Source organism: Calidris pugnax, unplaced genomic scaffold (genome assembly GCF_001431845.1).
Source record: "Calidris pugnax isolate Ruff unplaced genomic scaffold, ASM143184v1 scaffold347, whole genome shotgun sequence".
NCBI classification, from domain to species: Eukaryota; Metazoa; Chordata; class Aves; order Charadriiformes; family Scolopacidae; genus Calidris; species Calidris pugnax.
In genome coordinates this window covers 580,670-582,866 of record NW_015091298.1, presented here as the reverse complement: position 1 = coordinate 582,866, position 2,197 = coordinate 580,670, and positions in this window count along the sequence as shown.

Here is a 2,197-nt window from a genome sequence, read left to right as displayed (position 1 = left end):
AGGGGTCACCCCCGGGGGACCGGGGGGCACCGGGGGAAGGTGTCGTGTCGCAGGGGGAAGGAGTCACCTCGGGGGACCTGGGGGGATGGGGCGAAGGTGCCATCTCATGGGAGGGAAGGGGTCACCCCGGTTGGTCTGGGGCACTGGGGGAAGGTGTCATGTCACGGGTGGGAAGGGGTCACACCAGGGGACCAGGGGGGACCGGGGGAAGGTGTCATCTCATGGGTGGGAAGGGGTCACCCTGGGGGACAATGTCGTCTCATGGGTGGGAAGGGGTCACCCCAAGGTGTCTGGGGGGACTGGGAGAAGGTGTCATCCACCAGGGTACCTGGGGGGATGGGGGGAAGGTGTCATGTCATGGGGGGGAAGGGGTCACCCTGGGGGACTGGGCGACGATGTCATCTCACGGGAGGGAAGGAGTCACCTGGGGGTGTCTGGGACACCGGGGGAAGGTGTCGTCTCACAGGTGGGAAGAAGTCACCCCAGGGGACAGTGTCATGTCACAGGAGGGAAGGGGTCACCCCGGGGTGTCTGGGGCACTGGGGGAAGGTGTCGTCTCATGGGTGGGAAGGGGTCAGTCTGGGGAACCAGTGGCCAGAAGCCCAGAGGTGCCATGGTGACCCTGTTGGGGGACAGTCCCTGGGCAGGAGGGGCTGTCCCCTAGAGCCACCCTGTGCCACCCATCCCCGCGCCGCCGGAGCTTGTCCCTGAGCCCTTCGGTGCCTGGGTTCAAGTGGGGACCTGGCTGCTGTCCCCAGGGAGCCCCTCGCAGGGCACCCCGTGTGACAGGAGGTCCCCAGTGCTGTTGGGGGGACTCCAGTGCCTGGGGGGATGGGGGGAAGGTGTCATGTCATGGGGGGGAAGGGGTCACCCTGGGGGACTGGGCGACGATGTCATCTCACGGGAGGGAAGGAGTCACCTGGGGGTGTCTGGGACACCGGGGGAAGGTGTCGTCTCACAGGTGGGAAGAAGTCACCCCAGGGGACAGTGTCATGTCACAGGAGGGAAGGGGTCACCCCGGGGTGTCTGGGGCACTGGGGGAAGGTGTCGTCTCATGGGTGGGAAGGGGTCAGTCTGGGGAACCAGTGGCCAGAAGCCCAGAGGTGCCGTGGTGACCCTGTTGGGGGACAGTCCCTGAGCAGGAGGGGCTGTCCCCTAGAGCCACCCTGTGCCACCCATCCTCGCGCCACCAGAGTTAGTCCCTGAGCCCTTCAGTGCCTGGGTTCAAGTGGGGACCTGGCTGCTGGTCCCCTAGAGCCACCCTGTGCCACCCATCCTCGCGCCACCAGAGTTAGTCCCTGAGCCCTTCAGTGCCTGGGTTCAAGTGGGGACCTGGCTGCTGTCCCCAGGGAGCCCCTCGCAGGGCACCCCGTGTGACAGGAGGTCCCCAGTGCTGTTGGGGGGACTCCAGTGGGAGCAGCACAGCTTTAGGAACTCATCAGAAACACGGTGCTTCCTCCTCTGCCAGGCTCGTGGAGGTGGCAACTTCCATGCCCAGCTGGTGGCTGGGGGACACGAAGGTCCCGCCGTGCCCATCAGCCTGGGGTGGTCACCTCGTGGTGCTGTGCCACCGTCCCTTTCTTCCTGCCTCACCTCCCTTTCAGCACAGCTTTCAGAGCACCCCAGGCAAAGGTCTGGTGGCATGGCCACGTCCCCTCTAGTGTTGTCCCTGCGTGTCTTGTCACCCTCATCTGGGTTCTCTCTGCTGTTCCGGGCCACAGCTTTGTCCAGGAAGGGTAGTGTCCCCCCCCAGGCACTGATCCTGATCACTCTGCTCATGGAGGAGATGTGTCCCCTTGAGGGACAGCCCAGCACGGGGCTGGGAAGGATGGTGGAAGCTGCAGGATGAATTTAAGGTGGGAGATGTGGTTAAGGTGAACCTGGGAGGGGAGCAGCCACCAGGGACGTGGGGATGGACCTGCTCTGCTGAGGGTTCTGTGGGAGGGATGTGGGGTGGGGGCCTTGAAACAGGAGGGTCCCACATGGGACGGTACATGAGGGCATGTTTGCTGATGATATAAAACTGGGAGGGGTGGTTGACACCCCAGAAGGCTGTGACACCATCCAGCGAGACCTGGACAGGCTGGAGAGTTGGGCAGAGAGGAACCTGATGAACTTCAACAGAAGCAAGTGCAGGGTGCTGCACCTGGGGAGGAATAACCCCCTGCACCAGGACAGGGTGGGGGTGACCTGCTGG